The following is a 15,720-nucleotide window of genomic DNA, read 5'->3' as shown; positions in this document are numbered from 1 at the left end:
TTCTGGCGGCTCCCGCCGGCCCTGCGGATACCGCGGCCGGCGGGAGTCAGAATGACCCCCTAAGTGTCATATTGAGCAAACAGTCTCCTGGAGCATGGCATAGATTCTGCTGTTCACTCTTTCTATTATCTGCCTGATAGACCCACATTCTTTGAACAGACTCATTACTTATTGTAAACATTGTTTTTTCTGTTTTCTGGAAAAGTCAGATTACTTTTCCTCCTCATGTCCACTTTTGGAACATTGGCAAAAAAACATCTTTCTTCGTTGATCTGAGCACCGTCATATATGTGCATATATTGCCCACTCTGACTCATAAAGTTCTCCCTCCTGCTGCCATGTCACAGCCTATCTTGAGACCTTATTTACATTTGAATACTTATGGATCTTGCTCTCTCTACAATTCCTCGTTGCCGCTTATGACCAACATTTACTAACCACCGTAGTGTTTTGGCAACCAGAGCAGAGTAGTCACTAAGGGCCAGATGTACAAAATTCCTATTTTGTATTTCCTAAATAGCGAATCCTAAGAAATTACTGTTTAGGAAATGCAAGATGGAATGTACAAAAATAAAGATTTCCTAATAGCGACTCCTACAGACTAGGAAATTGCTATTTAAGAAATACTACCCCATTTGTTCCTATGGGCCTAAAGCAGTGGTTCCCAAACTTTTTCGACCCGTGGCTCCCTTGACCTATTGGCCATTAGCTGCGGCTCCCCGTTATGTAAGGGGATGTAAGCCAGGACTCAGGAGCACTTCCATTTTTCTCCCTAAAAAATAATTGGGATTAAGTCTTTCTCTTTCATGCTACCATGCAGCTTTGTTAGCTGTACCGTAGTATGAAAGAGAGACTCAAACTGGAAACAAATCAAACTTGAAGGGTTTTACAACTTACAACATAACATTGCAAAACCCTAACAAGTTTGATTTATTTCCACTGTGATTCCTTCTTTTTCAAACTCCTGTACAGCTTCATTCTAAATGTTATGTATTTTTAGAAAGGGGCCCTACGGTAGTATGAAAATGAAAGCATTTTAGTGTTCCCTAGAAGTGTGCGGCTCCCCTGGTGAGTTCTGATGGTGCACCAGGGAGCCACGGCGCACACTTTGGGAAACACTGGCCTAAAGGCCTATGTGTTCGAATGGTTTTGCATTTCCAAATTTGTGATTTCCTATTAGGAATTTGTAAATAAGGAAATGCAAACCCAAGAATTCTTAGGGGCCTACGGCCCCCCTTGATGCACCCCCCAAGGTGGTGCACATGTAAAATGCACAAATGCCCTAGGGGCATTTGCACTATACAGCACTTTAAAAAATGCATTATTAATGCATTTTTTAAAGTTGCACATGGTTACCATTGACTTACAGTTGATGGTAATAACATTTCCTAAATGCCCATTTCGCGTTTAGGAAATGCTTTGTGTATGAGCTTAGGAAACCGCAAAAAGGAAATCTCTATTTGAGATTTCCTGTATGGGAATCGAAAATTGCAATTTCTACTGGGCAGATATTGCATTTTGCAATTCCTTGTTTGCCTTTGTACATTTTAATAAGCAACTTAGCATTTCTTAACGGTCCGCTAAGAAATGCTAAATCCTTGGTACATCTGACCCTAAATTTATGTTTGAGTTCTACAAAGATGATGTGTGGCTCACCTCACCTTTCAGCCTATTGTTAGTGCTTATCAGTGAGGCAGCTGGACTTGTCAAATGAGTATATAAATTATTTACAGCTTCTTTACTACCTTGCATTTGTTTGTTTAATCTTATCACAATTTGCCTCAAATCTACTTTGCTTCTGGTTTATTTCTGTGTTGAAACATAGGTGGTTCATTTGAAAGAAATATCAAAGACTTTTTCCTTCTTAACTTACATTTTTTCTAATTCAATGACATTATTTTTTCTGGTGGTAGCCCAATATTCTAACTAGAGATAGCCACTTTGTACTCTTTGGCCAAGAGATATCCATCATGTTCACCCTGTGTCCTGGCCCAGTAAAGGGTAAATGACCAGCCAAGTAACCAATACCACAGGTTTGCAATGCACCATTGGTGATTTACAATTAGAGTAATATTGTCACAAATCCTACATATTTCCTTTAAGAATTCCCTAGCGGATCCTTCTGCAGCGTGCATGAGTGCACAAGACATTGCAGCCCTACTCTGTGCCAGTAAAGGACAGTCGACTGACAGTACCTCAACCAGACAGCATTATGCACCCCTGTATCTTGCCAGGATGGGGTGAGTTTCGGTGAATTGTGCCTTGTCTTGTGCATTGTAATGTGTAATGTCCGCCTTAATGTCTACATGATTTGCTAACTAATGTGAGATCTCCAAGCTTCTTACCCAGCACCCGACGTCCCAATAGCTGGACAAAGAAATTCCTTGGCTGAAACACAAGGGTGTCAATTTGCCCAAAGAGAATTACAACTATTTTGCTCATCCATTGATGTCTGCCAGTCTGAGTATACAGCCTGCCTGTTGCCAAAACCAATAAAAGAGCTTGTCCTGAATGCCATACACAATCTTTCAGCTGCAGAACAGTCTTCTTTATCTGCTTGCAATCGAGTCTCTGTCTAGCGAAGGATGTGACAGCCTACCTTGCAGCTGGTACACCTGGCAACCTGCCCTGTCTGCTGTGATTTTATTCTGTCCAAATAGAGGAGTTAAAGACCTCAGACATTTCCTGGCAATCCATACCCTGGGGTGAGAAGGAAACTGTCTCTGTTTTTTTCTGAGAAAAAGGGATTAAAAACAAACGAAGAACATTCAGATCTCTGTGCCTGCATGCTTGTCCTAGAACTGTTCAATAGTAAGAGACTGTTTAGATGTGTTGGACCTGATTCTGAAAGGGAAATCTGTGTTTGGAAAGGTACTCGCACATACCTGTCCTTGCACTTTGGGAGAGCTGCTCACACACAAACACTACACCATTGGCGCTAGCAGGTAAGACGTTGGTGTAAAAAATCGATGTGCCCAATGCATGCATCCAGAAGCAGATCTCCAACATGTTGTTGGCAAATGTTCTGTCACTATCCCAAAAGATACCCAAGTCACATGATGTCAAGTATGTCTGTATGACCTTTCTTCACATCTCACTTTACCAAAAGTCTATGCACCAACAAGAGTATTTCTGTAATTTACAGAAGTTTGAACTTCAATCCCAGAAGAGAACCCACTGCCCCTTCAGGTCTCAGCTGCACGCAACTTCAGTGGACGAAGAGACTGTTGTTCCGCTGCAGGATGCCACACCACATCACTGATGCCCGTCATTCTCCCTCATCAGGGTTCTTCTGGACTACATGCCTTGAGGTTCCTGGACCAAGACCAGAGGTACTTGTTTCAGACTTGCAGGACTCACCTACCCACTCTTTAGGTACTCCAGTTGAATCTCAGGTCTCACAACACAACCTAAGTACGACTTCATTTGTTTCTCTGGCATGAGTGCATCATGTATGTGTGGTGCATTGACTTGGGGATGGGCATCTCCCTGAAAGGAGAACTTTGCAGTGTTTTAGCTCTAACATCACGAGATCCAGGAGCTCCAACACCATCTACCTAGGAACTCTCCACAATCACCTGTATAACCAAAACCACCTCATGTAGAGCCACAGTCAGATACTGCAGGACATATTTGGGAGCACACACAGAGGATCTCCAAATGGTAAGGGAAGAGAACATTGAGTGGCATATTGAGGCCTTCAGCTCATCAGACCTCAGCCAACAGTCCACGATTAACACCTGCAGTACCAGGTCATGCCATTGGTACTAGTATCCAACAACTACTTGTAGGGCCCCTAAACCTCAACGGAAAAAAACAAATCTCAGTTCTAGCCCTGGACCTGTACTGTAACCAGGTATGAGGACCCCACTAAGTCACTAACACCACCCTCTGACACACATCTTCTACCAGTTTTATTTCTGTATGCACAAGTAAGAAAGATGAATATATTCACACTTACTCCCCCTTACTGAATGCCAGAAATAGTGCTTGTGCAAAAAGTGAAATGCCATTCCTTATGTTGTGTAGTGGTGTTATAGCTTGCATACACGTGTAGTGAGGGTTGTGTGAGCAAAGTGTATCGGCGTACCCGATCTAAAGCTCAAACAAATGACTAACAATCGAAACAAAAGATATTCTCAAGTAGGATGCACACAAAGAGCACCAAAACATAATAGACTTAAGATACAGAAAAACCTATCAAAAATTATAACTAAGGTCTAGGAAGGTGATAATGGGCGGAAAGAATGGGATATCAGGTGATGAAGCTCTTGGGTGTATGCAAAGTGTAAAAGTAAAAAGACTAATACAAATACTGCCTGCGTCCAATGGGGGACCCTAAACCTAGAGAGAGTTAGTTGTGAAAAAGACAGAAACAGGTGACAGAAAGGAGAAGCCTGGGCATGGCAGATTTGTAGGATTCAGTCATCACTAAGGATGCAGTTCAAATTTGTGATCCCGTAACATCTGTTGCGTATGTATACATTAAGATGGTTCAGATGGTAACACTCATTAGATGCGTGTGTATGTGGAGAAGGTGTATTAGTGTACATATATCAAATGGGCACGATATTATACACGTTTATCACTCAGGTGTTACACAAAGCCGCCGAAAATTGGTGTTATGTAGGTAGCTTATGACCATGTGTCCTGGTCTTCTTTTGGCTATGACTAGCTGCTGGAGGCAATGGTGCTTCAGGATGGTTTGAATGTAGAGAAACGTTTCTTCACGTTTCGTCATTGACTGTTTCCCTATACTGCAATACGACAATCAGACGTAATGTGTTAGGCCACAAGTTGGTTGAGGAGATGCAGACCTTGAACTGAGGGCAGTGAACCTGCTCGGGCCCTGGATTGGGCAGGAGTCGCGGCTTGTGTGTGTCCCACTACTAGTTGCTTTTGTTTCACATGGACACGAAATAGACAAATCCATATCTTTACTAATCTTTGTCATGTGACTTTACATTACTCACACTAGATTGGGAGAGCCATTTTCGGCACAAATTCCCTACACTATAAATAGTTATAGATGAACTTGCATACTAATTGAGGGGAGTATAACAGCAGCCCCCAGTGCTGTAAAGATGTCTAAAGTGCTGTGAGGATGGCTTCGGTGCTCTCCATAATTGCTTTGTCAGTAATGCCTGCACTAAAGGCAGAGCTAAGCGTAATGGAACACAGTTCATCTTCATTCACGTTTCTCCACATATCACTTATGCATGCATTCCCAACATACATCATGGGTAATGTATGGAACTGTGTTATGATGGGTGGTATTTGTGATGCCATGTATCCAATAAACATGCTGGTCTTTTGAGTGGTGTTTATATTCACCAAGCAGGCACAAGACTGAGGAATTGCTAGCAAACAATTGACATACAATTGCTAACTGAGAGAATATGAAGATGTCATATGTCCCATCAGTAGAGGTGGCATGGACATAAACGTGAAAAAACAACATTGGCATCGCAGACAAAGCTGCACATTTATGAAGTGTATCAAGTACTGATGTGATTTGGCAGTTTGACAGAATAACTGAAGTGTCTCGTGTTTATAGTCAATGTCTTCTAGACCATGAGGGAAATGGGTAATGGGTAGATCTGCAGTACCACTAGTTGCCTCCTACAGAGACTGTGGTTTTGTTGTGCACTGCTGCACTTGAATGGTGAGGTGCATTCTATGCAACCACTGTGACTGGCTTGTCTGTGAGAAGATGTGACCTTGCGGTTCTTCTGGAAAGAACTAAAGGCCAAGACGTTGGCAGGAATGGTATTAGAGCAGGTTGCTAGTGCAGAGAGCTCCTGGTCCCATTCACCAAGGATCACATGTGGAGGGCATCAACTAAATGTCTCTTCCTTTGACAACACACAGGGTTTTCTGTCTGTGTGGCCCCTCTCCTCTCCTCAGGTAGCTATTTCTCAGGGTAGGCACAGTGCAACAACTCTGTTGCCAACGTTGAGTAAAGGATATTGGGCCTGTGGTCGGCTTTCTTACGTTGATGACCTATGTTTGAGTGATTGGGGGGTTGATGTCAATCAGCAGGGGAGTGGTGCCAGTGCTGTCAGTGAGCCTCCACCATTGACAAGTATGTCTTAGGTATTATGAAATGTGCCCTTTCTGACGTATTTCTGTTCAGCTTGTTTACATATGTTAGTACTGCTGTGTGTGTCGCTGTGATATTTCTGTATGCCTAGATAGAAAGAGTTTTCAAATTTTGGGTAATCTAATATACAGAGTTTCATCATTTGTGTTTCTGAAACCTAAACCTATGTGTATATGTTGTTATGGTGCTGATCATGAGTACTGTTGAACCCTTAACCTTTTAATCCTTTTTTTTTACCTTTGCCATGGTAGTGTTAATCCTTGCCTCTATTAGTCACATGATTTCATTGCAATTCCAGTGAGTGTCCTGTGTGTGGTGTGTGACTTACTACAAGGGTGGGTGGGTGTAACTTTGAGTCTGTTGGTCTGTGGCTTTACTTGAGTAGTTTTGGGTGCATCTTTCTTAAATTCAGACTGACATACACTTTTTATGTGTATCAGTGGATTTGCATTACCAATCCTGTATCCGTCCTAACATTGTCCTTCTCACATCTACTTCGGATGAGTTATTCCCCGTTGCAGATGTGGATTTTTGGGTCCATCCCTCTGTCTGTGCCCTCATTTACAACTTTGTAGTAAGTTTTTATGTGGGATGTATTCATACATGTGGTGAATTACAATGAACATGTATGTGAGGCATCTCTGTGCTTATAATTTCTGAATGGCCAATTGATGAATGATGGATATGTATGCTAGGCATAGACTCATTTACTGGTGAGTGTAACTCATGTAATTCTATGTGGCGTGATCACAATCATTTGCCTAGGGATTCCATGTGATTCGGCTTGAATTTTGCGACACAAGTAATTCTGAGTTTAGCGCTATTTCTTAGCACTAAAATGCCTTCTCGCATCCAAAATGGACACAAGGATTCATTTTCTGCTAAGAAATGGAGCTAAATGCGAGAGAAAACGAATAGCAAATGTGAGCAGCTGCTCGCACTCGTTAAGTGTTCTCTTGGGGTAGAATTTTTCCTCAATTTACTACCCACCTTTAGCTTGATTTTTTTAAAACAAAATGCACCCTCGCGGCCAAAATGGACATTATTTGGAATCAGCACTAAATGCAACAGAACATAAATATTGAGTGCAAGTGGCCACTCGCGCTCGCTAAACATGCTCTCATGTTAGGATTTTTACACCCAAATTGCTCTTAATAATGCGAGAAGGAGTAATGGTGTAATTATTGTTTATTCCACATCAAAAAGTAATGTGGAATTACTGAAATTACTCTGATTACTCTGGCCTAATTGAAATCCTACTCAGACCTAATCTCAGTTGGGTTTGTTAATTTTGAATTGAGAAAGCTCGACTGCAGGTAAAGCATGAAATGTGAACATCCATGACCTGCGTTGTTGTTACCTTCCTGGAAAACTACTACACTCCTGCACCACTCAACAATTGTTGCTCACTGTTTCCAATCCAAACCTTCATAAGAGGAGCACACTAGCTCCTTCTGTGTCAATGCTGGTTTTTGGGTGCTGAAAGTTCTGTACAAGCTAGTTAGAGTTGAGTGGGAAGGGAAAATACTCTGGGGCATATTTATCAGATTGTCACGCAGTGCAGCAAGTGACCTTACTGCACTGCGTGACAAGGAAAGGACAGGAATGTGCTGTATTTAAGGCATACAGCGCATCATGACTTCCCCCCCTGCACTGGCGCACAACAGGCTGCCTGGTACCAATGCAGGTACCTTTGCACCAAAGTGCAAGGGTGCCAGTGTTACATGCCGGATTGTTTTTGTACAGGGAATCCCACGGAACACCACTTGTCTCCCTTCCTAGTGCAGAGTAAGGCAACGCAGTGCAAATCACTGCGTTGCCTTACTCCACATTTTTTAAGCCACTCAGAGCAATGCAAAATGGCTTTGCGTGGCTTCAAAAATCTGACCTAAGGTTTGCGTCGCTCTTGCACCACGTTGCATGGCACGAGAGCGGAGTATACCGGGTCATAAGTAAGGCCCTCATTTTTGTGGCTGAAGTGGAGGATCTGGTGATGAAATTTCATCCTCCAAGGTATTCCAATGGAGGAAAAGATACTGCTACTTATTCTTCTCCAAATATAACACTTTCTCCAAAAGACAACTTTCTGCTGCCAAACATTCAAGTCAGACCCTACGTGGTTATGAAGGAAAGCATGTTGACGGAAGTAATGAGATTCTGGTGATGTGGAAGCTAATTTACAATGACCTTACAACCAGATGATTCTGATTCTGACTATGCAACCATTATTCAAATGTCTTGTGCATCGCCATTATTTTTTGTGACAGCACATACTTCCAGAAGCATGTGTTTTGTACGCATTCTGGGTTAGTTTTCAACAATGGTAGTAGAGGAATTTTTAGCTTCCATCAAATGAAGTTAATAGCATTTTGGCGGGAGGTAAGATCCTTTCCAATAGACTTCCTGCCCATCCAATAGAAGTCCCTCACCTCTTTGTCCAAACCCCATCTAATCCTGCCCTGGTTGTCACTGCCATGTTATGGGAATCCAAGTCAGTTTGTAAGTGCACCAAATTGCAAGGATTTTGTGCCTATGCCCGAGTCCACAGTATAGGCAAGCTTTTGGGAGGAAACTCCCCTGTCCACCATTCTGCACCTTAAGCGTAATGCAGATTATGTAATACTGTATCATTTGGGAAACATACATGGCACCCTCTCATATGTGAAGGTTCAGTCAATGAGCTACAAACCGTTCAGTTATTAACACTCCTAAAATATTTGGAGCTCCACCTTTTTTGAGTGCCTAGTCAGGTCTTTGGGGGATTGGGAGAGAGTGAGTGCAGGATGCTCTGAACTCCCCTTCATAAAGTATTTCAATAGACAAAGTTGGGGTATTGGTATAAGGGCCGGCAGGTTGCTTTGACCCCTTCCACCATTCTGCACGTAGCCAAAGAATGTGGGGGGAAAAGTGCAGAGAGGACTCAATAGTTCCATGGTTTTCTGCAAAGATTAGAAATAGTAGGTCCCAGAATATAAAGTAATGTTGCCTAAAGAGCTCTTACTGGCTGAGGTTATTTGATGTGACATGGGAGCCACTGGCCATCTACCTATAAATGTGGTCTTCCACCTGCTCTCCCCTATTGTCTTTCTTTCCCTGTTCTCAACACACCATCTTTCATCCCAACATAGGTGCTGAATGTCTTACCATAATGTATTTGCTGTTTCTTTCTCCACTGCATCTTGGGTATTGAAGACAAGGTCGGACTGGCCTAAAAAAGCAATCAAGCAGTGCCTGAAGGGCTGGTTCCTGTGTGGGCCCATTTTATTGGCTGTTTGAAGGCCTGTTTTATGGTCTGCTGGGCCAGGTTTTACCATTCATTTCCCTAATATTAAAACAAACATTGCTTGCAGCAAGTACAGATCCATGCAGTCTTTCAAATTTTGCAAAACACTTATACATTGTGTCTTTACAAGTTCCAAACTGCCCCAATTTGTAAACATAGGCAACTTTTTAGCTATGTAATTCACTAATGGGGGCACTTTTATTTTGGTTCCCTGGTATATTTTCTGTCCCAGTCCAACCCTTGAGAATGCCCTCCCAGGTCTGAGAGCCCCGTTTATTGTGTCCTGATTTTCATCCCCGATTGCTTCTTCATTATTTTTCGAATTAAATGTGCTTTATTTTTTGGGGCGGGGGTGATATTTTGCAAGGAGTCAGAGATATTTACCTAAGTTTAGTGCTTAGTTTGTAAAACAGTAAATGCTGGGGCCCAAATGTTTCTCAAAAGCCCACTGGAGCTACTGCCTAATGTCAGGGTTGGCAATTATAAGGTCCTTATTTCACTGCATGCCACTTTATTCCACCAACATGCTGTACCTGCCTCTTTATCTCACTCTTGCATTTTTTTGTTCATTGGTGCTTTCTTGCTCTGTCACTGTTTTTCCATTTTCTCTTCCTTTTTCCCACGTTGGTGCTTTTTTCTCTCTTGTACTGGGCCAAAGTCTGATGATTAAAAATAAATCCCACACTCCAAAATAGAGAGCCAGTGGGCCCCACCTGTCACTCGAACTAAGCACTGCCTATGTTGGCATTTTTTCTCTACTCAGTCAGGTCCAACCCCCATCACTACAGCTGCGCTTTCCTTTATGTGGTAATTTTACTGTAATTTGTCCAAAACCTTATTGCCTCATTACATATGTTCAAAAAGCATTTGCCATCCTTTGTTTGCAACCCAATCCCTTTTGGGCACTGTCGTTTCCACACAACGTCCTCCAAGTAAGACTTGGAAGAAATTGCTTTAACAAAAATCTATTCCTGAAAGCCATTCGTCAACCCCTGTAAGTATCAGACTGAACTGAACTGAACACTGTTTCTGTTCTGAACTGACTGGTAAGTCCACATTTCTGACTAGAACAAAACTCATAAATAAATAAACAAGCAAACAAATAAATACATCACAACGTCAAAAAGGTTAAAGACAGGATTAAATAAACTGAACAAGCTAACATTTTTTCCAAGGTCCTTTGGCTGGAGCCTGGTTTTAAAATCTATCATTGAGCAATGGAGACCATTTTGCCTAAGCTGGCGTGAGCGGAACCCCCCATCAGTACTGGAGCTAAGCAATCATATTACGATAGTAGCCTCTGTCACGGGATCCAGCAATTTCTACTGAGAAGCGAGTTTCCATGATTATGACGGCAATTTTGGTGCCAGGTTTTATTACTTTAACAGTTTGCATAATGGAGTGCCAAAAAAGCCTCCACTTCTTGCAGAAACTAAAGATGTTGCTGCCTGAATGTATGAGCAAATTGCATGGCTCTCTGACTTCCTGCACAGACCAGGCTTAATGTAAAATTTCTGCTATGCACATGGATGCAAGGCCAGGCCACAATGTACACAAGGAAGAAAAGCCCCCACTAAGAACGCTGCGCACAGCTGCCGAGTGACACATGGCATGCACGCACCGCAGCCAATGCCTGGCTTCTTACCCAACAGCACGCTGCAATCAGAGGCGTGTACTTTCTCTAAACATTGTAAGTGCGGGCTCAATATCGTCAGCCGGAAAAGCCTGTTGGCTAAAAGGCCAAGACTAGATGATCACTCGTGGGGCTACTGCAGTTTTTACTGTGTCTTGGAACTTGACAAATCTTGCATAGCCCCAACAACAAGTAGCACGTGACGTTAGCCCTGGACTATAAACCACATTGGACGCCACTCTTGTATGCGTGGGTTTAATTTGCCACAAGTCTGCGCAGAAAAGAGAGAAAATCTTGGTCCGGGTGTTGAGTACAGTTTTGGAGACTTTTTCTAGTCCCTATAATCATCGTGTCTCCAGGCTGTTTCTGGGCAAGAAAACACTTCATCTGAATCCTCCGATGAAGAAAGACACGAAGCCGGCTGGGTGCAATGCTTCATGAAGTACATACACACTCTTCCTAATGCGCCGGGACAGTAAGGAAACACAACGTGGCACTCTGGAAAACAGTCATAGGAACTCCAGTGTTCATTGACCATCCCCAGTGGCTCCCACAGACAGTTGTGAAGTGACAGCTTCTGCAATACCATCACTGATATGGACACCTCTTCCTTCCCTGAAACTGAGAATTAATTTACACCTACTCTGGGATATAGATCAATAAGTGATGAGGCAACAAAAATCAAGGGGCATATTTATACTATGTTTGTGCCAAATTTGCGTCATTTTTTAAATTCAAATTCTGCGCAAACTTAACTCCATATTCATATTTTGACGCTAGACACGCCTAGCATCAAATTATTGGAGATAGCACCATTTTGCGAATGCGTGCACCTACCTTGCTTCAATGAGGTGCAAGGTAGGCGTTCCCATCTAAAAAATGGTGCTAGCCCCATATTTATCTCCCGTGCTAAAATGACGACGGGTGGGAGGTGGGCTCAATAATGGTGCAAAGCTTGCTTTGCATTATTATTTAATGCCTGGATCAGACCAGGCGTTAGGGGACCTGTGGACCCATTTCCATGGAGAAACCCCATAGAATGGTCCCACAGGTGCCCACCCCAAGCCCCAGGAACACCCCCACCCACACCAGAGGGACTCCAGAGGATGGGGGACCCCATCCCAGGTCTTCTAAGTATTTAGAAGAAAAAATAAGTGCCATTGGGGTCCTTGATATGGGCCCCTCTGCATGGCACTGGGTGCAACGCCATTCCCAGGGGACCCTGGTCCCCTGTGCTGGCCATTGGGGTGGTGGGCATGACTCCTGTCTTTTCTAAGACAGGAGTCATGTGGTATGGGTGATTTTGCCTCAGGAAATGACGCTAGGCTGGTTAGAGGCTTTTTTTTTTGCTTCTAACCAGCCTAGCATCATTCTTTGGGTCAAAACCCCCTTCCCCCGTACCGCCACCCCCACCCGGCTAACATCAATTTTTCTGACGCTAGCCCACCCTGAGCACTAGCTTGCGGGGTTCCATAAATTGCGTGCCCAGCTGATGCTTTGGAATGACCCAAGCTGGCGCTATACTTTTTCCTTCAAAACTGCATTTGTGCAGTTTTACTGCAAAAAGTATAAATATGGACCCAAGTGAGTTGATGTGAGTAAGTCTCATTTGCCTGAGAAACATGAAGGTGGTCATTCCAACCTTGGCGGTAAAAGCTGCTTACCGCTGTCAGAAGACCGCCAACATACCGCTGCGGCCGCGGTAAACCGCCACGGTCATTCTGACCCACAACAGGCAAACCGCCAAAATACAGACATCCACAAAAGTCCGCCACACCAAAGGGCAGCGAGAAACTGGCGATGACCAAACCGCCACCGTCACGCCAACAGAAATACGCCCACACTATCACGACACACGAATCCACGCGGCGGTCTTTCAACCGTGGTATTCCATTGGCGGTACACACCGCCGCGCTCAATATACACACACACTTACAAAACACAGCCACATTGGACAATTACAAATACACACACCTGATACACATACACACACCACTCCCACACACCCAACACAATATAAAACACACACCCACATCACCCACAAATCCCCACTGCTACAGAATCGGGACCACGCACTGAGAAAAAGAGAACTGAGCACCCAGACGCGCATTTTACTTTCACCCAGCAATATTTCCACGCACTTCACACAACACACCAATACACATCACCACACAATCCACCCCACACATCATCCACACCACCCCATGGCACCGCAAAGACACCCCAGGTTCTCCGAGGATGAACTCAGGGTCATGGTGGAGGAAATTGTACGGGTAGAGCCACAGCTCTTCGGGACACAGGTGCAGCACACCACCATTGCCAGGAAGATGGAGCTATGGAGCAGAATAGTCGATAGGGTCAACGCTGTGGGACAGCACCCAAGAAATAGGGACGACATCAGGAAGCGGTGGAACGACCTACGGGGGAAGGTGCGTTCAATGGTATCCAGGCACAACATCGCGGTGCAGCGGACTGGCGGCGGACCCCCACCTCCTCCCCCAGAATTTACAACATGGGAGGAGCGATCCTGCATCCTGAGGTCCTCGCAGGAGTAGGAGGAGGAATGGACTCTGGTAAGTCAAATCATCACTACTTCATCCCCCCCACCCCACCAGCATACCAACTCATACCCCCACCCTAATCCTCACCCCCATCACATCCTGCTCCTTGCAAATGTCTCACCATCACAGCCCACCCATCCCAACACCAATCCCTGCATGCGACCACAAAGCATGGACACCCATCACCAAAGCATGCCCACTGCACATACCCATCCCCCACCAAATCACCGTCACAAAAGCCCCCACACGGGAATGCCAGCACTGGGGAACAAGGGCACCCACCCATTACACGCTATGGCACACACAAATGCAATAACCATACTTTTATACCCCTGCAGGACCCGAACGCCACGTCACCGCGCATGAGGGTCCACAAATGTCCACTCCACCCGCAGAGGAGGCCCACAGTGAGGACAGCACCTCTGTCGACCTGGATCGAGATGACCAGCCCGGCCCATCGGGGACCTCGGGACAGTCGGTTCCCCTCACACAGCCACAGCGCATAGCAGACCTTCCCCCCTCTGGGAACACCAGCACAGCACCCACCCAGCGGGCCCATCCCTCTGTCCCCAGGACACCTCAATCAGCGGTGTGTCCACCACTACAGGGCACCCAGGTTAACCCACCACCCAAACAACAACAGGGACCTGGGGGCAGTGGTAGTGGGCACACGGTCCAGGGGACAGAGGCCCAGGGAAACAGGGGAACTGGGAGGGCTGCTGTGCGACAGGGGGGGGACAGGCCCAGGGAACCCACTCTCCACGAGGCCCTCTCCTCCATCATGGGAGCCTACCACCACTCCCAGGAGACGATGGCGATGGTCCTGGCAAGGTTTCAGGAGATCCAGCTTCTGCAGGAGGAACAGTATTTGGGGTTCAGGGAGGAACTACGAAACATCAGTTCCGCCCTGGCCACCATTGTAGGGGCTCTGAATCAGGTAGTCACCACATTGCGGGACACTGTGGCAGGACAAAGGGCCCCTGACACTAGCATGGACCAAGAACTGCCTACCACCTCTGCTGGCGCTAGTGGACAGGAGGCCCCGCCACAGGACCAACAGGACAACAGCACCCCACCCCCTGCAGAAGGAGAACCACCCCGCAAGCGGGCCCTGAGATCCAGGAAGAAGACAGAGTAAGATGCCAAGACCCCCGCCAGGAAAGGATACCTCCCTGATTGTCATCCCACTATCCCACATTGACACCCTGTCCATTCTTATACTGCCCATGCTCCACTTTCCACAGGCATTTGGACAATGCACCTGTGATACTAATAGTCTGGACTCTGCCATGGACAATCCTCCACCATCACCCCTCACCGATTTGCAATCACCCACCAATATAGAGCACTGAAATAAACACAGTTATTGCACAAAACAATCAGGAGTCTGGCTGTGACTTTGTACTAATGTATTAGACATTACCGTCCCAAAATGCATATTTACATTGTGATGCCAACATACCACTGTCACACAGCTGTAGTCCATGGGGAAACAAAGCAGATGTCACACAGTATGGCCCACATATCTGAAATTGGAAGGGAAAGTCACAACTCAGTTACCATACACTGGGGGAAAAGGTCAGACAGTAGAGAGGTAGTAGGGGTTAAGTATATGTAATAGCCCGGGTTAGAATCTTACCTGTGTGTCATTGAAAATACTGCTGTATTACTGTGTTCCTGTTGTCTATGTCGTCCTCTTCGGCTTCCTCGTCTTCACTCTCCACAGGCTCCACAGCTGCTGCAACTCCACCATCTGGACCATCCTCCTGCAGAAAAGGCACCTGGCGTCGCAAAGCCAGGTTGTGAAGCATACAGCAGGCCACGATGATCTGGCACACCTTCTTTGGTGAGTACAATAGGGATCCACCTGTCATATGGAGGCACCTGAACCTGGCCTTCAGGAGGCCGAAGGTCCGCTCGATCACCCTCCTAGTTCGCCCATGGGCCTCATTGTACCGTTCCTCTGCCCTGGTCCGGGGATTCCTCACTGGGGTCAGTAGCCATGACAGGTTGGGGTAACCAGAGTCACCTAATAGCCACACCCGGTGCCTCTGGAGTTGACCCATCACGTAAGGGATGCTGCTATTCCACATGATGTACGCGTCATGCACTGAGCCAGGAAACTTGGCATTAACATGGG

The 15,720-nt window shown here is 45.4% G+C and overlaps 1 long non-coding RNA gene across 1 annotated transcript in view; it reads left to right on the top strand.

The window, feature by feature from the left end:
- Window positions 1–3,149: 3,149 nt before the first annotated feature.
- LOC138302174 (uncharacterized) overlaps window positions 3,150–15,720 on the top strand; it is a 61,837-nt gene continuing 49,266 nt past the window's right edge. The window contains exon 1 of the long non-coding RNA XR_011205324.1: window positions 3,150–3,332. This is a non-coding gene — a long non-coding RNA (uncharacterized lncRNA). The remainder of the gene's footprint in view (window positions 3,333–15,720) is intronic.

Source organism: Pleurodeles waltl, chromosome 6 (assembly GCF_031143425.1).
Source record: "Pleurodeles waltl isolate 20211129_DDA chromosome 6, aPleWal1.hap1.20221129, whole genome shotgun sequence".
Taxonomy (NCBI): Eukaryota; Metazoa; Chordata; class Amphibia; order Caudata; family Salamandridae; genus Pleurodeles; species Pleurodeles waltl.
Note: the sequence above shows the minus strand (reverse complement) of the source record. Positions and strands in the feature narration are given on the sequence as shown.